Here is a 22,532-nt window from a genome sequence, read left to right as displayed (position 1 = left end):
CAGTGCAAATACCCAACCACACCCTGTGTAAGCCCTCAGTCAAATCAAATACATGGTGCTGATAGTCAATACCTACACAACATTAACAGCACTGCAACTGAGGGCTTGTCCACATACGTTTATTTCAGAATAAAAGCATTGCAAATACATGTAATAAAGTATTAAAATAAGTGGTTTTTACTCAGAGTAAATGGATCCACCAACAGAACTGCAGTTTTTTCAGTTATTTTAGCTACAATTTCTGTGCAGACAAGTCCTCAAAGTGTTTGACTTCTAGGTCTGAAAAGTGCACGAGCAGATGCCACCCAGTTAACTACTAATCCCCTGCATTAACGTTCTTATTCATAATGGGGAAAAATAAATCTTTCCATCCTCCACCTGGAGAATCAAAGATAATTGTTTTCCAGAGCCAACATTCTGCAATGCACTTTTGTTCTCAGTTGCTGAAAATCCTGCTCTATTCATTATCACCTGCCCAGGTTTTAATCTTTCAATGCCAGGAACTGCTGCAGTCCTGCCAACAAAACAAAACCAAACCATTTATCTGCTCCTGGCTGCCTATCAAAGATGACAGGAACCAAGGGCAGTAGGACCCAGGAGCACAGCCCTGCCCCACCCCCAGCCATTTCCCTGCCTTCCTGCTCATGCACTGCTCCAGCACCACATGGCTCCTGGCTGCATCCCAGGACTGGGGAGCACCAGGTTGCACTGGTACCCCAGGGGTAGGCGTGTGCGCGCGTGGTGAGTCTCGCATGCACACCCCACCATACACATGCACCCACACCTCCCTCACACTGCCATACACGCAGACCTCTACACCCACACCCCCTCACACACTCCAGCCACCCTCCCCTCCCACATCCCCCCCACAAACCCCATACCCACCCACACACCACATATCCAGACACACCCACATGCTCCCTCACCCCACACCCACTCCTATCCACCCCCACAGACATACCCACACCCTCCCCCACACCCTACATACCCATACACCCACAGCCCTCCACAAACTTATACCCTGCCACAATATACAAGAATAAGACTTAATTTTAAGCTATTATATACAATCACCTCTACGTACATTACACAAACGCATGTAAACCAGGACAAAAATTTTCTGAAATAAAATTAATGAATGTTTTAGATGTTCACTTTTTAGAATATAATTTGGTATTTTTCTGGTTCTGAGATGGCAAAACCCCTTGCTGAAAGGAGTACTTCTGGGGGCAAGAGGAGCAACTTCTGGTGGCAAAGGTCAGGGGTTACAGGGCAGGACTTCCAGTCACAAGATGGTGACCAGGGGGACACCTGTCAAGGGGTGGGGCTACTCATACGGCCCTTGACAGCTTGTCAAAGCTCGGTAAGTGGCCCTCCACCCAAAATAATTGCTCACCCCTGACACAGGGTCTCTCAGAAGGGAAAACAAGAGAAAAAAGATCAAAGTTAGTGTCTAAAGGGAGAGCAATACTCAAATGAGAGCCTGTCCACTTACTCAGCTGCTGACATGGCAGCTACCACGGAATGGCCCTTCCTTTACTTTTTGCAGAAAGAAGTTTTTCTTGAAGAGTCCATCTTTGTTCCATATCCTTGTCCTGGAACTAACTATCTAAAGCAGCTGTGTATGTGGCATCTAGCTTACTCCGATTTCGATCTTGGTACATTCATCTTTCTCCAAATAATAAAAACCTTGTTGAAACCCACTGAGTCCATTTATCAACCCTGCTGTCCTCTGCTTCTCCAAGTTTCTGATAGCCAAGGTCCCATTAGCCACTTGTACAGGCTTGAACATTTCCCATATTTACATATCTTTGCTAACACAGTAAACTTTCAGCTAGGAAGGTCAAGATCTAAATACGCATCCAAGTTTAATGCTCTCCTTTTATAATCCCTATAATCCCTCTTCTTATAACAGCTATCATTCCAGTGGTAAGACAGATGCATGAACATTAGAGGTCTCTCACAAACAAACACCATGAGCATTGAGGTGATGATTACCTGACATTAATTTCTCTGGGCTGGCCACATCATCCGGATGTCTGGCTCCAAATTCTTGAAACAAGTTTTATTCTCCCTGCTCAGTCAAGTTACACACTCAAAAAGAGGGCAGAGAAAGCACTTCAAGGACATCCTCAAGGCTAACTTGAAAAAAATGCAACATTGACATCAACTCATGAGAGACTATGACCCAGGACCACTCCAAATGGAGGAAGAGTCTGGTTGCAAGGATCTCAGTCCTTTGAAACCTTACAAAGAAAACAGGAGGTGGAAAAGTGGGAGTGGCAGAAGCAGCATGTCACAGACAGAATCAAGAACCCAGAGCCTACCCATCTTGCATGGAAACATGTGCCTGAGGTGCAACAGGGTCTGTCAATCCCAGATAGGCCTCATCAGCCATCTTCGGACTCACAGATAAGACCATCATCCTCGACTGCAAGGAACTGCCAATGGCATTTTGGGGGCTGTAGCACAACAGAGTCTGTATATTCCACCCACAAGTCAAAGTGTCAGCCTTCAAAAGACAGAACCAAAATTCCATCTACTTCACTACCCAAGCAACTGTTAATAAACCAAGAAGGACTGCTTAAAACATGAAGCTTTGCTCCTCTAAATCTTGGATACTCCCAACGAGGAGCCTAAAACAGATCTGCATTTCACAAGTTTTAGAGGAAAATATTCATGCTCAGTTGCCAATCAATTTTTGGAGAATAAAAGTATCAAAATCTAAGTATGAAAATTATTACACTGCCTTGGTATATGCTACAAGAAGTCCCATAAACAGAACATCACCCTTAGGTCACCCATGTGAAGGGACAGGGTCTCATTATATGACTGATTAAACATGTAAAAAAAGCGCCAAGGGACAGGGATCCTGAGAGATATGGACTGTTGGCACTGGGTTTATGAACCAGTCCTGATAGCTTGTTCTGGGCAGGCCCAACCTTTTTAAATTTGACCATGACACCTCCGTTAGATAAGAGGAGAATTTTACTGATACACAGTGATAGCAAATAAGATTAATGCAAGCAAAGTAAGCAAAATGATTACACAATACTACTTGTCTACCAGTCTTAAAGTTTCACAGGGAGACTGTACATCTGGCTAGTATGCGAGTGCTACCTCGTAGTTCTTGTTTGAAGGACGTCAGCATTCTCAGAGGTTGGGGGTTAATGCCCACCCCCACAATGGGTTGGGCGAGACGGGCTGGTTGTGTGCCCACTGCCCATGGTGGCCTCAGGATCCCAACTGTATTCTCTTTCTCCTGAAGAATCTTCATAAACCAGGTACCGCTGATTGGCGGTCATCATGCTGTTCATGTTCTGCCCTGTCAGCATAATCCCTTGTTTCCCTAAACCCATCACATGCATGCATCTTAATTTAGTCATTTGCTGGTACCTTAATTTGGGCATCTCTGGTCGAACTTGGCCATTCTATCAAAGCCAGGGATTTCTCCCTAAGTTACAGCTGGTCACTGTAACCTAATGCTAAGTCTGCATGTTCCTATTTTGTTGTGGGTTCTAAGGTAACACAAACAGATTTTAGAAACCTATTAACCCTTGCCACTCCCCTGCATCACTGTTCTAAAGCAAGCCAATTTCTAAAGGCAAATGTCTAAATATCATTCTCTAGTCATCATGGACCAACAACAATAAGTGACATTAAGCCAAGCTGAAACTCCCTTAACATTACTGAAACTATAAAGCAGGGATTGGCAACCTTTTGCTGATGTGGGCCACCTATTGTGACCTAGCCCAGCCATAGACTGCTAGTCTCTGTTCCCAAGAGTGGCCACTTACTTGCACTTCCCCTCACTACTGAATTCCATCCCCTCTGCAATTAGGACAAACGGGCGGTAGAACAGCAGGTTCCATAGTGGAAGGGAGTGTTGCAGTGGAGGTCGAGTGCTCCATGCCATTGATTCCCCTTGCCAGAGCAAACCTTAAGTCAGATCCAGCCCTTGCTATCAGGCATTTTGTATATTTCACAATATTCAGAGGAATTACACCAATAGGATTGTCCATCGATGGGAAAGAGGGAGCTTACAAGAAAGGATGCTTAGATTACGAGTCCAGGCCAGGAATCTCACTTATACAATGAAACCAGATGTAGGTCACTGACAAAGTTAAGTGTTAATCTTGTAGTTATCAAGGAGTATTTTTTCCTGTTTTCTTAGATTTCTGTCCAGGCTTCTCTTAGGGTACAGTTAAAGAACATACTTCCTACAGGAGTATACTGGCTCTGCTTCACAGCAAGTTGGAGTAAGCACATGATGTACAGCCCTATGCCAGTTTAACTCCCTCTACTGCAAAGTTATCTCTCAGAAAGTGAGGATATTCATACACAGGCAAATTTCAACAGAATACCCATCCTATATCTATTCCTTTATTCAATACAACCCTAGGGTAGCCTTTGCTGAAGGCAAATTTGTTCCCCTCTACCAAGTCATCAAGTATTGTAATACTGGCATTAAGCACTAAACCAGCTTGGTTTTGCATCTCCTCCTTACTGAAGATTAAGTTCGTTTGGGAGTAAATTCAGAGGCAAATTATTCCAAAATAATTGCATCATTTATCTACTCACCCTTAGAAATGGTGGTGTAATGGCTTCTCCTTGATAATCTGTTCCCACCATTAGGAATGAAACATATGGTAGGTATCTCAGACCTTGTATGCCACAGTAAAGTTAATGTCTGGTTCTTAATCTTTTTAAATTCCAAGCACCCCACAAAAATGTAGCTGTTAGCTTTCACTCATTTTCTGAATATGGAAAAATAACAGAGCAATTATTTTGTTGCAAAGAACTCAAAGGGCACCTGTACAGGTACACTGAGGCTGCTCCAAGGTGCTGTAATTACAACGTGTCAGACCAGACTTGATTAACTTATCGTCTGCTGGAGTGTGGTAATTACCACGCTTCAGCAGACTCCAGCATCATGTGCATCAGCTTTCCTGTGCTGAAAAATGGCAGCTTTCGACAAGCTTTAGTTAAAAGAGCCCTTGCCACCATTTTTCAGCATGGGGACACTGATACACATGACACTCCAAGCACTTTAATTAGGGAGGCTCTCAGAGCTATTAATTAAAAGCACCTCCTCCCTCCCCCACACCTCCCAGAGCACATGAACTCCCAAAAAGACCACAGCAGGTCAGAAAAGTTTTTGATACTATGGATTCCTTTCTGAAATCTCTGGGTTTATCCTGTGAACTGTGCAGGTGTTTGCATACCTAACAGTGCTAATACAGCGCAGCATCTTGCAATACCCTATTTGAGAATAACTGGTTTATGGTAACATTATCATCAAAACAGTATCTCTCTGCAATCTTATTACACATCTTCTTTGTGATCCTCTAAGTCCCTTTGTTACTCAGTGGCAATGCTCTAAAGCCACTGATTGAATTACCTAGTATAATCAGCTCAAGGAGACCAAAATAATGCATTTGTTACACTGTAACAATGTAGGTCTTTATGACAGCACTAGCCAATTGCCTTGTCAAGAATGACAGGAGGGGTGCATGCGGGCACAGATGCCTGCGTCAGGCCCCTTCCCCCCACCAATCACCTTTGGGGCTGGGCCTGCTCTCCCTTTCCTCCCCTCTACTGCAGGGCTGGGCCCACCCGCCCCCCCTGCTGCCGTTGTGGGGCCAGGCCAGTCCCAGTGCCTCCCCAGCCCCTGCTGTTTTGGGGCTGGGCCTGCCCTCCCCACCAACGTTGTGGGGCCATGCCGGGCCTGGTGCCCCCCCCCAACGTTTTGAGGCCAGGCCCAGCATACCCCACCCCCAAACCATGCCCACCCCCCACCCTGTCCACTCTGTCACCTCCTGCCTCCTTCCCCTCTGTCCCCACTGTCATGGCAGCATCTGGGCCTGCTCTTCTGCAATGCTGCAGCAGGCCTGGGCCCATTCCCCACCTTCCTTGCGCCACCACCATAGGTCCAACTCTATTCCCCACACCCCTCATGCTGCCACCGCCCCCCCCCCCCCCATCTCCCCCACAGAGCGCCGGGGGGGGGGGAAGGGGCAGGCCAGGCCAGCTGGTCTCAGCCCTCCACATCATGACAGTGTTCCACCAGCACTACCTGCAGTCTGCCCACTCTTGGAGCTCTCTGCGTGGCTGCCGAGATGGCCAACCAGAGTGCAAATAAAGCAACAGACACACAGACAGACACTTAGGCTTTTATAATATTAGAATGATTAGACCAGAATATCCTATTAATTGAAACTGTTTACTGTGAGGTTTTGCAAGCATATTCCCCTTTTATTTAGATTGGCACAACAACAGAATAAAAGAAGATACAGATAAATGTTATTCTAAAACAGTAATTCTGTTTCTAAAACAGAACCTTGAGATCCTTTCAAGGGTTTTGCAGGGTGTCACACGATGTTAACACTGTTAAGTGTAGCAACATAATTCACAAAATGAACCCAGAGATTTTAAAAGGAATCCAAAAAGTCTCAAAAAATATTCTGACCTGTTGTAATCAGCATTATTTGCAACAGAACAGCTCTACTTATTTTTCTATAGTCAAAAAACAAGTGAACACTAAGAGCTGGCATTCCTGAGAGGTGCCACAAGTCTAAAGACATTGAGAACTACTGTTCTAAAAACTATGAAAATAATCAGAAGTACAGTGCATGGAGCTACATTCAACTATTTTTGGCTTTTGTGATTTTCTTTCTGGAACTGACTAGACTGTCAATTAACCACAGCCCTTAAAAACTCAAACTGTACTATTACTGTTCAGAAGCCTGGGCAACCAAAGTTTCAGAACTCTGATGTTTTGGAAGAGTTTTAAATATTAAACCATCAGGCCTATTATACCCTACTTCTCAGTGGTTCTTCTTAGCCTAGGGGGTGGAGACAGACATAACACTTAGAACAGGGATGGGCAAAACGAGGCCCACCGGCTGGATCTGGCCTGCCAATTAGTTTGATCCAGCCTGTGGGCAGGTGGTGACACCATGTGGCAGGACCTGGGTGAGTTGTGCTCAGGTCCCTGCCTCTGCTAGCAGGTGGTGGCTCTGGCTTCTGCTGGTGTCATAGCGGACACTGGGTAGAAGCAGCCCTGGAAATTTGGCAACAGGGGAGGGCTGGCAGTATTAATTGCCACTGTTCCCCTGCTGCCAAATTTCCCAACCCATGAGGAGTCCCACAGGCGAGATGCCATGACTCTGCAGGCCTTATTTGAAGGGTTTTGGGGGGGGGGGGGGGGGGGGGGGGTTGAGGCCCCCTGCCATAGACAGTTATAATGCTCCATGTCATGCAAGTAACTAGTGCCAAAAGTTAAGATTTAATATATATAAAAACAATACAAGGTTTATACTACAGTTTCATTACAGGGCTGGAAATCTATAGGAATCCACTGAGAAAAGTGTCAAACACAGGTAGTTAGAATCATAGAGTTAGGGTTGGAAGGGACCTCAGGTGGTCATCTAATCCAGGGTTTTTCAACCGGTGGGACGCAAAGGTCCTGTAGGTGGCACCCCACTGCTCTTTGATTGGCCTCTGGGGGGACCCCCCCCCCCACACACACACACGTCAACCAGTGGGACCAGGATTTTTTGACCTTATGTAGGTGGGACATAAGGTGCAAAAGGTACAGAATTGCTGATCTAGTCCAACCCCCTGCTCAAAGCAGGACCATCTCTAACTAAATCATCCCAGCCAAAAGCTTTGTCTAGTCAGGATTTGAAAACCTCCAAGGATGAAGCTTCCACCACCTCTCTGGGTAACCTGTTCTAGTGTTTTAACTACCCTCCTAGTGAGAAAATTCTTCCTAATACGTAACCTAAAATTCCCTTGCTGCAACTTGGGACCGTTGTTCCTGTTCTGTCATCTGCCATCACTGAAAACAATCTAGGTCCATCTTCTTTTGAACCCCTATTCAGGTAGTTGAAGGCTGCTATTAAATCCTCTCTTAGTCTCCTTTTCTTTAGACTAAATAAGTGCAGTTCCCTCAGTCTTTCCTCACAAGTCATGTCCCTCATCCCCCTCACCATTTTTGTTGCCTTCTTCTGGACTCTCTCCAATTTGTCCACATACTTTCTGTAGTGGGGGGCCCAAAACTGAACACAGTACTCCAGATGTGACCTTACCAGTGCTGAATAGAGGGGAATAATCACTTCCCTTGACCTACTGGCAAAATACCTACCAATGCAGCCCAGCATGCTATTTGCCTTCTTGGCAACAAGGGCACACTGCTGGCTCATATTCAGCTTATTGTCCACTCTAACCCTCAGGTCCTTTTCTGCAGAGCTGCTGCTCAGCCAGTCAGCCCCCAGCCTGTTCTGTTCGTCTTAAGTGCAGAACTTTGCACTTCCCTTGTGAAACCTCACAGGATTTTCTTTGGCCCAATCCTCCAATTTATCTAAGTCACTCCAAATCCTAGTCCTACCCTCCAGTATATCTACTATTCTCCCCAGCTTGGTGTCATCTGCAAACTTGCTGAGGGTGCACTCTATGCCTTCTTCCAGGCCACTGATGGAGACACTGAACAAAACCAGTCCCAGAACTCACCCCTGGGGCACTCCACTTGATACCAGCTGCCAACTAGACATCAAGCCACTGATTACTACTCTGAGTCCAATACTCCAGCCAGTTATCTATCCACCTTACAGTCCATTCATCCAGCCCATACTTCTTTACCTTGCCTGCGAGAATGTTGTGGGAAGCCATATGAAAAGCCCTGCTAAAAATCAAGGTACACTACATCCTCTGGTCTCCCTGCATCCACAGAGCCAATCACCTCATTGTAGAAGGTGTAGTTATTCCTTGTCTCATTAACAGAAACAGACACTGGCACATGGAACACACAGCCTGATGCTCTTTCACTCACGGTACAAAACCCTTCTTCATCAGTTATAGCAACACCATAAACTCTGCATGAACAAAATGAATATCACAAGAAGGAAAATTTAATTTGTTGAGATGTTCACCAGTGAATCCAGGCAGCAGTGCCTGGAAAATCTGAACCTGCCACAAGGTATATCTTCTGAGATATCATTTGAAAAGAAACCAGGGTGCCCTTTTCAAGAAGACACAAAATCCACAAAGGCCCAATCTTTCATATCTTAGAGGCAAATAGCAGTAGCAGAGCCCATTACAGGAGCTCATTCATTATGATGCAACTAGCAAAAAATGATCGGGATGGGGGGGGGGGGGTGCAGGCAGGGGCAGAGACTGGCATCCAGCTCTTCCCGCCACTGGAGGACCAGCCCTGCTCCCCCTACCATCCCCACCGTCACTGCAGTGCCGGGCCCGCTCCCCTTTCAGGTACAGGGCCTCGCTTCCCTGCTCCTTCCGCTCTGTCGCCACCACCTCCAGGGAGCAGGGCCGGGGGAAGGGGGCAAGGCCAGCAGCCTCACTCCCTCCACTCTGTCCCCACCATCATGGCAGTGCTCCACCATGCCCCCATCACCTGTCCAAAACACAGTTGGAACACGCCGATTGGCTGTTTCAGACAACCAATCAGTGAGAATAAAGTATTACAGACAGACAGAGACAGACAGACTAAGGTTTTTATAATATTAGAATGTCCTTTACAGCACCACTTCTCAACCCATGGGTTGTGGCCCAAAAGTAGGTTGCAAGAATATATGAAAGGGTTGCAAACAAACTTTAAAAATGGATTCTCCTTTAAAAGAGAAGAACATGGGAAACTGTGGATTTTCCCTTGCAGTCTGGCAGAGTTCCAGCCTGAAAAAGGCTACTTGGGGGCCCACCATGCCCCACATATAACACCCCCAACCCCACACACCCACTCCCTGCCCCACACGTTGAGGGCCTGGGAGCAGGGTCATGAGTGAGGGGCACTAGGTCAGGACAGGTCAATGTTTACAAATAGGTCCTGGGAAAAAAAAAAAAAAATTGAGAACCAGTGCTTTAGAGCATAGCAGCCCCACTGACAGCTCACAAACGGATAACATGTGGCCTGCTGACTTCCGCCTGTCCACCACTCCACTCACTGCTGTGGGGAAGGTGTTCAAGGTCTCCATGCTCCTCCTCCCTGGGTTTCTGGTTTCTGCCCCCAACTCCTGGGGGTGGAGTTAGTGTTGTGGGAGGGAGCAAATTACGCATTGCATGTTCAGCAAATGAGGGAGTCAGGCTGCCCATGCTATCCACTGAGTGTGGGATGCCCATGTGACACGCATGGCAGGGAGGGGATGAAGGTATGTAATGTGGCCCCTCCCCCATTACTAGAGGGAGCAGGTATCCAAAATATCCCTTTTATTTGGGGGTGGGGAGGGGGCAGCTTTTCCCCCTCTCCCCCTTCAGTGGCTTTGTTAGCTCTTTCCCTTCAGGTCTCTCCCTCCCCCTCCACCACACACACACACACCTGTTCTTAGCTGATGGAGGCTTTATCACAGCTCCCCAATGAGCAGAGAGGCGAGGAGAGAGAAGGATGCCAGGTGCAGGGGTAGACGACCATGGAGGACCCAGGGTAGAAGTACAGGAATCAGATGACCTGCCCTATGTGAGCCTGCCTTGAACTAGAGGCAGGAGGAGGAAGAAGCTATAGGAGTCTTGAAGGAAGAAAGGCTCCCAACACAGAGAGCGAAAGGCTTGTCCTGGGGGCGCGGGGTGGGGTTCCCACCACTGCATGCACTCTGGGAGGGCATGGGGGACATGTGCCCCTGGATCTGCACGTGGGATAAGGGTAGACTGCCACTGCAGGCTAGGGCCAGGGGCAGTGCAATGCTCTTCCTGGCTAGGGGGCTGGCCTGTGCTCAGGGTGGGCAGAGGTGGCGCTGGGAGAAAGGGTTGGGGGGGGGGCTATAACAAATTTTGGGTTGGCTATAGCCCCCACCTCCAGCCACTATTCCAGTGTGGCTGCCACCCACCCCGAGCACAGCCTGGCCCAGTCCCCCACCGGGAAAAGCCAAGTGCCACCCCTGGGCCCAGCCCACAGCAGCAGCCAGCCCTCACCCCACATGCAGATCCACACCCTTCCATGTGCCCCACCCTGCCCCGGACAAGCAGCTCATGGCTCCGCCCTGAGGGCACCCTGGCTCCGCCCTGAGGGCACCCTGGCTGTGCAGTGCCTGCCCCAGCCCCACTTCCTCCTTCACCACTGGGGCCTCAATATGCCCCACCTTGCCCCTTCCCTGCCCTCTCGCCTCATCCCCTACAACAGACTTACCGGCCCACACTGCTCTTCAAGCTGCCCATCTGCATATCAGCAATTGGTATCATATGATATGGCTGGTTAAAAATCGGCCATCTGTACCAGCCCAAAGAAAATATCGGTGCACCCCTAGTTTTCAGTCCTGTAGTGGAGGTGAACAGTGATCCTTGTGGATGGAGAGGTACTACCAAAGTTCTAACTTAGTGCATGTGTGAACGTGCACATGGAGCCCGCTGCCTGACCAGCCTCCTCCCGCTCCCCCAGGCCCTTACAGGCTGGAACTCTGCCAGCCAGACGAAAAGGGGGAACCTATCATTTCCTGCATCTTTCTCCTTAAAATGAGAAAATCCACATTTTACCACATTTTTCCGTAGAAAACCGGGATCCCTGGTGATCACGTTATACAGACTGAACTTCCCATTTCCAAAAAGCCCCTGTGCTGGTACGTGTCCCTTGTTTGTACTTCACAATTTGGTTGAGAGAACTGGATTAGAAACTTTTTTTCGTTTGTTTCAGAAAGGAGAATTTTCATATAACAGCCACTTAAAAGATTAAACTTTGTTACAGTTTGTTGGAGTTCTAATTAAATCAAAATTATTTTTTATTCCAAAGCCTGATAACTCCTCTCCAAAGATCAGAGCAATTTCCAGATTCCATGTACTTTTCTTTCAATCATGTATAAAATTAGCCTCAGGGAGACTAAATGCCTTTCTGACACTTAGTCTAGGACCACATCAAGGAAAGCATTCGTATTGGCTCCAAATTGTCTTACAGCTATAGCAAGTGAAGAGAGATGGGTTCTTAAAAAGGCAGGCTGCTTGCAGCCTCCTGGTTGCCTACCACAGCCAGCCCAGGTTCTGCCATCCACTGCACAGCCTAGGCTGCTTCCAGCAGACAGCAAGGAGACTCCAAGCATCTGCACCATCCTCTGTGGAGCCCCAGCCCAGCTCACTGCCAGCAGCAGGTGCACGTATGCCTTGGGGCAGATGGTGGGGAAGGGGTCCAGGCTGCAATGCCACAGGTCCCTTGTACCTCCCCCGCCACCTGCCCGTGGCACACCAACATCTTACGAGTCGAGGCTGGGGTGTTTTTGGTACTCTGCCCAAAAACGTTGCCAACCCCTACCCTAAAGTATTATGGCTTCTTCCCAAAAACAAACACGACACACACAGCAAAATGAACCAAAATATTTCATTTTATTTTCAGTTCCAACAGTTACTCATTTGAAAACTGGATCGAACTTTGGTTGCTAAATTAACCTCCTAATTTCGTAATAAGTTAAAACACTAATTTCATACATAGCTAAAAGTGAGCTTATTTCAAGGTGCTGAGAATCTACAGTGCATAAACACTTAAGTGGAACTGAATTTAAAGAGCTTACCAAAAAAAACCCCCAAAACAAACAAACAAACAAACAAACAAACCCTCAAGCCATTTTAGACTTAGGTTTCTAGAGTTATGCTTCCACATCAACTTTTAAAGTTCAAAAGTTCCAAATCTGAACACCTGACCTCCTGGGGCTTAAATATGTATCGGGGGGACATTAACAGCTACATCACAGTACAGGTAAGAAAAGCCATTTTAAAAGCTTGAGAACATTTAACAGTTAAGATTCTATAAATTGACAAAATGTTATAAAAGATATAGGCAGCTACTTAGATTCCACAGGGACTGAAAGGCAAAGCACTTATTTGGAAGCTGCATGCAATATTAATGTTACAGTAGATGCTGAATGAAATTCATATGGGAACATGGAAAGTGGAGGAGAGAGGCCAAGAAAGCATCTATGAAAACTAAATCCCAAGCTAGAATGGCTGCAGTTTCGCCATTTCGATGCTGTTTTGACGTTTTGCCCATAGGCTATAATGGGGAAGGTTGAAATGGCCTATAACTTTGTCATTTCTGGCCAGATTTGGATAAAACTTGCAGAAATAGTAGCCCCTTCTGAGGGCATGCAGCGTGCCAAGTTTCATGAAGATAGGTGCAGGCCGTTCAGAGAAACTGCACCACAAAGTCTTGAGCGCCAAACTTGTGTCCTGTATATGTGTTAAGCCACAGCAGGGTCAAAACTGCAGGCATGCTAGCCCCTGTGGAGGTCACAAAGCCTGCCAAGTTTCAAGGAGATAGGTGCAGGGCTTTGGGGGAAACTGCACCTCTAGCTGCGGACAAGCAAAACGCATGACACGGGTGACACTGTGTGTTAAGGCGCAGCAGGGTGAAAGCTGCAGGCCTGCTAGCCCCTGCTGAGGCCACAAAGCCTGCCAGCTGTCAACGAGATAGGTGCAGGGAGGTTCTGGGGCCCTGCACCCCTAGCTGCCCATAGGCATAACTCATGTCATGGGTGCTTCTGCAACTGCTGCCTCTCATTAGGCAGCAGGACTGAAGATCCCCCATCACTTGCCACCACAGACCTGGGGGTAATAATTGACCACAGTATGAACATGATCCAGCAGTGCAATGTTGTAGCCAACAGGGCCAACAATACGCTGGCATGCATCAACTGATGCATCTCCAGCAAAACCATTGCAAAGAAGTGATTCTCCTGCTCTACTCAGCACTGGTGAGATAGCAGCGGAAGTAGTGCATCCAGTTCTGGGCTCCGCACCTTAACAAGGACGCGGTAAAGCTTGAGAGAGTCCAGAGAAGGGCTAACCACATGATCAGAGACTTGCATGGCAAGCCATACAAGGAAAGGCTGAGGGACCTGGGACTCTTCAGCCTGAAAAAGAGAAGGCTAAAAGGGGACCTGGTAGCAGCTTATTGCTACATCAGAAGCGTACATCTAGGGCTTGGAGAACAACTGTTCACTGGGGCACCCTTGGGGAAAACTAGGAGTAATGGTCACAGCCTGGACACCCTCGTTGTAAAGCAGTTTTTCCTAATGTTGAGCCTGAAACACTCTTCCAGGAGTTTGTGCCCTGCTGGCTACGGCATCGCACTGCCAGCTCATGTTCATACTGTGGTCAATTATTACCCTTAGCTCTTGGTGACAAGTGACAGGGGATTTTCAGTCCCGCTGCCTGATGAGAGGCAGCAGTTCCACAAGCACCCATGACACGAGTTTTGCCTGTGAGCAGCTAGGGGTGCAGGGCCCCAGAACCCCCCTGGACCCATCTCCTTAACAGCTGGCAGGCTTTGCGGCTGCAGCAGGGCCTAGCAGGCAGGCCTCCAGTGGTTTCCCCCCACTCTGCCCCAAGACAGACACAGCTGCACATGACACGAGTTTTGCCTGCCTGTGGCCAGAGGTGCAGGGTCCCCAAACCCAGAACCCCTGCACCTATCTCATTGACAGCTGGCAGGCTTCATGGCCTCAGCAAGGGCTTAGCAGGCCTGCAGCTTTCACCCTGCTGCGCCTTGACACAAACAGTGTCACCCATGTCACGAGTTTTGCTTGTCCGCAGCTGGAGGTGCAGTTTCCCCAAACCCCCACGCCTATCTCCTTCAAACTTAGCAGGCTTTGTGGCCTCCACAGGGGCTAGCGTGCCTGCAGTTTTGACCGCGCTGTGGCTTAACACATACACGACATGAGTTTCTCTCTTAAGACTTTGGGGTGCAGTTTCTCTGAACCCCCTGCACCTATCTTCTTGAAACTTGGCACGCATCATGCCCTCAGAAGGGACTACCATTCCTACAAGATTCATCCAAATCTGGCCAGAAATTACAAAGTTATAGCCTGTTTTGACCCTCCCCGTTACATCCTACGGGCGAAACGGAATGAAACGGAACAGCCGTTTCAACTCGAAACAAAAGTTGAAATGAAACACCGTTCTGTCAAAATGGAATGCTTCCATTTCGCACAGCCCTAGTGTGCATGTACATGCCTGAACACCCTCCTCCTGCTCCCTCCCCAACCCCTGCAGGCTGGAACTTTGCCAGCTTCCAGGAAGCTCGCTGCAAAACTGCAAAGTCTGCAGGTTTCTCCAGTAAAACGAGAAATCCGCGTTTGCCTCTGGTAAAAGGTAAAATCCACAGTTTGCTCCATTTTTCTGTGGGAAACGGAAAACACAGATCCCTGTAGCAAGGAAATACTACCAAATTTGTCCTGAAAAGTCTGTTTTTGCTTAATGGTGTAAACATGGGTATAATCACTTGTATCACATAGTAAAGTTACCATGTTAAATTCTTAAAGGTTAATGTTCAGAAAGCAGTCTATATGAATTTGCAGAGCTCAGATCCATTCTCAGATTAAGCACTAGTATTCCACGGGGATTACATGTGCACAAACCTTGCTTCCCGCTCTCCTGCCAGTGACCATGCCCATTAAGGCCGGGGTTACCAACTGTCCATAAATTTGCAGACAGTAAGATTCAGAGTTAGAATCAGTCAGAAGCACAATTAGTGAAGAAGATGCAGTGTGATAAGCTGCCCTTGCCCGCAGACTCGCTGGTAAAACCATCCTTTAGCAAAAGAGAAGGTGGTTCAAGCAGCTCTGAATCAGATTTGCCTCAACTAATAAGTAGTGCAAGTGATTCTACAGGTAGTGACAGTGAAACTGGAGGTGCCGCAATGACCTCAGTGCAAGAGATTTAAACTCTGTTGAAGTAGGTGAGTGGACAACCACTGCACAACATGCACAGTTCTTTGGGTGTGCTTAAATTAGCGTGCCAACAGTTTTCAGTGCCTTCGGTTTCTTATCCCTTAAATTTAAACAAACAGCATAAGGGAATTACATACTATTGTGCATTGTCTTTACATATTCACAAGTATTCCAATAAAAATAAATTTCTTTCCACATGAAGCTTTGAATACAACATTTAAACCACATTAAGTGTGCTATATTTAATTTTTTTCCTACTCAAATATTTCAGTTCAAATACTTGTGGCTATTGGCACATAAAATTAACATGGGGTACTTTTTTAGTTTGTTTACTAAACACAAGTCAAATAAACATGCTAAATCAGATCATGCTCTATTCAGGGCATTGGAAAATTTTTCAATTAAAAATTTTATGAAAAATCCACATCTCTAAAAAGCATTGAAATCTTAACCTCTGTTAACGCATTTACTGTTTGTGGTAGGATGGATTCTTTGAATATGATTTTAAAAAGTGGGATTTCGGAACTTTTGAAAAGTGGCAGAAACTCCAAGGTTTAGACTTGGGGGGGGCGACAGGGATGGACTCTGGAACCTAGTCAAACCTTTAGATAGCAACATAAAGCCCACAGTAAGCTGTCACCTAACCACGCAGATGCCTGAACCACCAAAACAACCCCACACATCTCTACTGAAAAGGTAAAAGGGGAAAAAAAACCCTCAACCAAATGCCTATATTTTCTGCTTATAAATGTTCAAAGAACCACTGAAGTCTTGTCAACACCAAAAAACCTAGCGCCTCCCTCACGTATAAAGTAGCAGGATTCACAAACGGCATTTCTACAGGTATCTCACATGGGAGAACCAGTCTAATAGGTGTGCTCAATGCATGCCCAACCAACCCCTTTGCAAGAGACAGGACCAGGTGGATGGATGAAGGAAGAGAGAAATGCACTTAGATGACTACCCCAACTGTCACACTGAGACATCTAGATTTCTTTTCCTGGCTCAACATTTTCAAGGATTGGATTTTATAGAAAAAAAAAAAAAAAAGCAAAAACAACCTCTCATGCCAAACCTACACAATGGCCCGGTGGTTAAGGTACGCAGAGTGGAAAACTTGTATCCAAGGTCCTATTCCGATCCAGGCAGAGGTGAAATTTGAATCCAGGCTTCCCACATCCAAGTGCAGTGTTCAGTCTGGGGGGGGGGGGGGGGGGGGGGGGGGCAGGGCAGTAGCACACCTTCCAATACTGTTGCTTAGCCCTCTAACTAGGATTTTCTGTTTTATTCACCCCTTACTTTTAACTGCAGCTACTACCTTCTTGTACAGAAACATGTCTAGATACTAAAGAATTGTATACAGGTCCATTTAATACTTTACATCAGTTGGGATACTAGATATTTAACAAATTCCCCAGCCAAGATAAGTGTTTGTTTGAGCCAGAATCAAATGAAGTCTGCCAACAACACCCCTGAAGACAGGGGTCAGGAAAATTCCTGCAACAGAAGCTCAGCTGAATTGTGTCCAGCTTCAATCTTTCTCTCTCAACCCTTCTTTACCTAACTGAAGCCATCCCCAACCCTGTGCAGCCATGCTACTACAGCTCTACACAGCCATTTTTCCATACACCTGACTGAAGACGAGCCCAACACTTCCCCTGACGCACAAGAGCAGCCTTCAGGAAGCAGGATGCTGCTCAGGCCTGGGTACTGCAGGGGCCAGACTACACAGAGAACGCTGGGGCTTCAGCGCTTCACGGTTCGCCTCCCGGGACCCGAGACGGGCAGGGCAGGGCAGGGCAGGGCAGGGCCAGGCCCCGGGCGCGGGAAGCGCGGGCTCGGGGTCACCGGCGGGCAAACCCGCGAGCGGCACCGGCTCCCGCCAGCTGCGCTCCGCCTGCTCTCAGCTCCGCCCTCCCGCCGCCCGAGGCCGCCTCGTCTCCCCTCACCCCTCAGAGCACGGGCCAGGTCGGCCGCTGCGGGGCGGAGACACGGCCGGCTGCGGCCCAGGGCCCTGGGCTCCCCCCCCTCTGCACCCCGGGCGGCGGCCGCAGAAGGCGGCGCGGGGAGCCGGTCCCGCCACTGCCCCGGAACAGAGCAGCTGCCGCCGCGCGGGCCCCTCTAAACCCGCCGCCTCGTGTCAGAGTCCCGAGCCCGGCGCAAGACAGGGGGGCGGGCGCAGAGGGAGGGAGCCTCCTCGGGCGGCGCCCAGGCGCTGCAGGCCGCGCCGAGCGGAGGGGCCGAGCGGGGCCTGTGCAGAAGGATCTCAGCCACGGTTACCTGCGCCAATAGGACCGGCGGGCATGTCGGGTGCAGAGACGCCGCTTCACCCTCAGCCTTCCGGCTCCATGATGCTCGCAAGAGAGATGAGGCGACAGGGTCGGAGCCTCGGTCTTTGATCGCACTTCCGGCAGCGCCAGAAAACTCACCGCAAGGGGGCCAGGCCTTGCCCGTAATGCGCATGCGCACCTCCACGTGCCTCGCCCCACCCTGCCCTGCTCAATTCCTTCCCTTTCACGTGCTCCCCCAGCCTGGATTGCGCGTGCGCCTCAGGCTTGGGCGTTTAATAAACCTCCGGAGTTAAGGAGTGCGCATGTGCGTTTTGTTTTGGCACTTACCTTCCCGGCTCTCGTTTTTTGGTTTTAATAGAGCTGTGTCTCGATTGAACGATCTGCTCGTAGGATGCAAAAAGCCTTCCTTCTCGCTTACACCGTGCAGCCATACAGTTGAAAATCCCCTGCTTGCTGCTGCGCGAGCCCAGCACAAAGATTGCTCAGGCACGTTTTGAATTAATTGTTTAACTGAAAAAATAGAGGTGAATTTGCTTAATAATCCTATGGACCTGTATAGGTCTACGGCAGGGGTAGGCAACGGTTTTGGCTGGAGTACCTAAAAAGCCACAAAGTCTACCTTGTAAGGTGCTGGCATGCCACAAAAAGAAAACCGGGGCAGAGGGTACATAGCAAGGTGCACTGCATAAATATTGCTTTTTATGGTAAATACCGGGTTTTCTAAAAATGCTGAACCTGATGACAATAAATCAAACTTCATATACTACCTTTGTTGGTGTGTATTCTTTTTTTGTTAAGCATGTTGTGATGGGGGGGGGGGGGCGGGAAGAGAAAGGGGAAAGAAGGAAAGAAAGAAAAAAGATAAAAGGTGTTAGAAAATTAATGTGACCTCTGTATGACCTTTGATCAATGCTGGCTGATGCAACCTTGCACTAAGATTGCCACTGGTCTGTCAATCTAAACGGACAAGCAAGGTGATCGGGCCCAACCATGTGGGGTGAGCAAAGTCATGCCATCTTAGTAATTTTCCGCTGAGTTTTGCGCATGCGTTATGGGAAAGGCTTATGTAACCAAAGTTTATAAATATATGTGTTGAGTTGCAGTCGGGGTCTCTCTGCCCTTACGAGGACAGGGGACCTTCGGCCGAATAAACTGAAAAGACCACACCCTCGTCTCCCGCTTATTGGAGTCTCAGCTGGGATACGAGCCCTGTTCAGGTTAAGAGAGTCTGCAGGTGTTCCCTTACCAGATTGGGAGCCTGAATGGACAATTTCTCTCACAATTTTGGCGAGCCAGCCAGGAGCACCCAGCTCGTCGCGTCGCCGCTGCCGCCTAAACCCAACCTCCGGCCGGCCATAACAGAGGTGAGTTCACCATGGGAGTCTTGGGTTGAGGCTGCAGACACGGCGGGACGATAAGGTGACTCCTTCAATTTTACTGGCATGGTGTGGTCTTTCATATGTTGTGTATGTCTTGTCTAATGTGTTATAGGCCAGTCTGTTCTCCGGTTCCTCAAACCTGGGCACACAGGCAATTTTAGTTAATTGCCCGTTCGACTCTTTTGAGCCGATAAATCTGTGTGGGGCATTTTATGTCTCCATTCGCGCACTGAGGAACCGTCTCTGTCTCTGATCTTTTAACTGGATAAGTCCTCCAACCTGTTTGAGGCACCCTAGAACCTGCCTTTCCAGATTGGTTAGGTCTAGGGCAGCCAAGAAAGCAGGGTCTTTGGGGAGCTTTATAGTGTATCAGGTTATCTGGGAAAAGGGACGTCCGCCAAGAGTGACGATGGGACAGAAACAGTCAATTCCCGCCAGTAGTCCTCTTGGAGAATTGTTAAGTAACTGGAATAAGTTATCTGGACATGGCCAATTGAGTAAGAAGCGCGCTATAGCCTTACGCACTAGTGTCTGGCCCGGCTACACTTATAAAAACCCCAAACTCCAGCGGCCAGTATTGGGATCCCTCAGTGTAGATAAATTAAGGTACCTCAAGGGGTTCCTAGAGGAACCCCACCCCCGACAAATGGATTATTGGTATCTCTGGTGCGATTTGATGGATTTAATTCTGCAGAAAAACCGACCACTTCTGGCCGCTCGACAATGTCAAACTGCGGTGTCTCCTCCCCCTTATCCTCACCCAACTGCCTCAGAAACAGATGACTGGAGGCCCACTATGCCACCACCGGTGACTAGGGGACCAGCCACAATAAACCCGGCCGCCTCAGCCACGGCCCTTCCGGCACCTTCTACCCCTTCATCAGGCTCCTCTCCTCCCGCAACAGGAGTGTCAGGGTCTATACCTGCATCCTCAGAGCCTACTTTCAGTCCCATAGCAGGACATACTAGGTAGCGTTTAAATCAGGTCATACACATGCTCTTGCACACACGTAATCACATGTGCACACCCCCCCATCACACATGCAGTCACGCCCGCTCAGAGTCCCTTACAGCACACACACATACGCTTACACATGCAACCACACTGTCCCACACACATGCGCCTGCACCCTGCCCCAAAACACACTGAGACATACACATGTGCCCCAACAGGTGTACACACTTGCACACAAATGTGCACCCTCGCACACACACATGTGCACACAGTCTCACACACGCACCCAGAGCCCAGGTGCCTGTGACACGTGCATGCTCACACATACACACAGAACCCAGGTGTCTGACACACATACATATGTGCTCTCGCACACACAGTCTAGCACACATGCACAGAACCCAAGTGTCTGTGGCACACTGGCAAGTACCCTGACACATTCACACACACACACACAACCCCACATGGGTAGATATGAATCAGCTCTTAGATACGCTGTTAACCTCTGTTGAGCAATTAGATATAATAAATCAGGGGAACCAATGGCAACAAGAAGCTAAATTTTTGGCTGCTGCGCTCAGCTCTCAGTTCCAGTTGAAGGGAAGACGCAGAGGAGGTTATAGGAGGTACCAAGGGAGGCCTAATACCCCAAGGGAACTTGCCCCCAATGATATGTAAAATTATTGTAAACAATTGGGGCATTGGAAATGAGAATGCCCAAACCGCCCTAAGGGACCTCCCCCTTATGGAGGAAGAAAGGGAGGAACCCAGGGAAACAACCGGGCTGCCAGCACCGATCCTACAGATCCCTGGATCCAGGGTTTGCAACAGGATATAGATGACTCCCAAAGAAATAAGGGGGGGGGCTCTTCCACATGATGTATCTAGGGGAATCTTCCTCTTTTGAGTATACCTGCGCCCCTTCATCCCCTTATGTACCACTTCAAATAGCAGGGAAAATTTATAAATGTCTTATAGATACGGGAGCAGATCTGTCCTCACTGGGTGAATCTCCAAAAAGGGCGGGAATTGCAGTCTCAGGATCTGAAAGGATTATGGGAGTAGCTGGGAAATCTATGCGAGTGCCCTGTGGCACTGAGACACAAGTGCAGATAGACCACCCTTGACCACTAATCATGCTTTCCTATTAGCTGAGGGAACTCCAGTGCACCTCCTTGGAAGAGATCTACTCTGTAAACTACAGGCTACCATCAAATGCTCTCCAAGCGGTATCACTCTTGCCTTGCCAGCGCATCGGATGGAGCATCTTCAGATGGCATTGTTGCATGGCCAAGAAAATTCTCCACTCCCATCAGATTTAGACGGGTTACCGCGTTCCTTGTGGGGTTGGGAAGTTACGGAGGTAGGCCTCCTGCGGTCTGCAGAGTCTATCCGCATCAAGGTGAAGCCTGGTCCACCACCCTCAGTCCCTCAATACCCGATACCACAAGAAGCAGTAAAGGGTCTACAACCACTCATAGATAGCTACTTGCAGCATGGCATTTTAAGGAAATGTGCCTCACCTTGCAACACACCCGTATTGCCAGTAAAAAAAACCTTGCTCTGACTTATTAGACATCCCCTTAAGTAATCCTGATTATGTGCTTTTCACCGATGGCTCTTCACTCGTTTGAGAAGGAATTCGGCACGCAGGGTATGCAGTTGTTACCCATCATTGGGTGTGGGAAGCGCAACCTCTGCCAGCAGGAACCAGCGCCCAGGCCGCTGAGCTAGTGGCACTCCGACACGCATGCGAACTGGCCACAGCCTCCCAGGTCACTATCTGTACTGACTCTAAATATGCCTTTGGTATTTGCCATGCGATAGGGCAGTTGTGGCGACAAAGAGGTTTTATCACGTCCTCTGGTCATGTAATCAGTAATGCCACCGAAGTCCAAGAACTACTAAAGGCTATCATGTTACCAGCTGAAATAGCGGTAATACATTGTCCCGGACATTCCAGAGAAGACACCGAAATTGCTAAAGGAAACCATCTTGCAGATGCTGCCGCTAGAGCCGCTGCACTACAGACTAAAGAAAGTCTCCTTGCATCCTAAGTTGTTCTTCCACCCTTGTCCGTGATTTATGACAAAGTCCCAGCGGATGAAGTATCCATATGGGTCCAAAGGTGGGAAGCTGCGCAAGGAAAGGATGGAGTGTGGCGTGTGCCAGACGGTAGACCAATTGCTCCTCGCACCTTGCTCCGAACTCTGGCTCAGGATGCCCACAGATGCAGTCACTCGGGAAA

General features: G+C 48.4%; 1 protein-coding gene across 6 annotated transcripts in view; it reads right to left on the bottom strand.

The window, feature by feature from the left end:
* The window catches only part of NDRG3 (NDRG family member 3), a 104,065-nt gene extending 85,899 nt beyond the window's left edge, over positions 1 to 18,166 (bottom strand). For 2 of the 6 annotated variants that reach the window (XM_059733298.1, XM_059733301.1), the window contains exon 1: positions 17,940 to 18,160. The gene's annotated coding sequence lies outside the window, so the exon portion shown is untranslated. Of the gene's footprint in view, positions 1 to 17,939 lie in introns of all 6 variants that reach the window. The other 4 variants (XM_019485593.2, XM_006266043.4, XM_006266045.4 and 1 more) reach the window with 4 other exon arrangements.
* Positions 18,167 to 22,532: the final 4,366 nt, after the last annotated feature.

Source organism: Alligator mississippiensis, chromosome 9 (genome assembly GCF_030867095.1).
Source record: "Alligator mississippiensis isolate rAllMis1 chromosome 9, rAllMis1, whole genome shotgun sequence".
Lineage (NCBI taxonomy): Eukaryota > Metazoa > Chordata > Crocodylia > Alligatoridae > Alligator > Alligator mississippiensis.
Note: the sequence above shows the minus strand (reverse complement) of the source record. Positions and strands in the feature narration are given on the sequence as shown.